Raw genomic sequence first — 349 nt, 5'->3', positions numbered from 1 at the left:
TGGGGAGGAGGAGAACCAGCTGTCGCTTACAGGAGAAAAGGAGCTGGAGAGGTGGGAGGCAGGGGACTGAGGAGAGGTCCTAGGGCAGTGAAACAACAACAAAACAACAACAAAAGGACAACAAAAAGATGGTGGCGTTGCCTTCCGTGGCTCTGCTGAAGGGCAGGCCGGGTTGCGGGCTGAGGCATCGTGAGGCACCGCGGTGCAGGAACAGCAGCAGGGCCGTGTGCTGCAGGCAGGACATGAGGCACCAACAGCAGCAGGGCCATGTGCTGCGGGCAGGACATGAGGCACCAACAGCAGCAGGGCCGTGTGCTGCGGGCAGGACATGAGGCATCAACAGCAGCCG

The sequence above is a fragment of the Chaetura pelagica genome, unplaced genomic scaffold (assembly GCF_000747805.2).
Source record: "Chaetura pelagica isolate M959 unplaced genomic scaffold, ChaPel_1.0 scaffold117, whole genome shotgun sequence".
Classification (NCBI taxonomy): Eukaryota; Metazoa; Chordata; class Aves; order Apodiformes; family Apodidae; genus Chaetura; species Chaetura pelagica.
Note: the sequence above shows the minus strand (reverse complement) of the source record.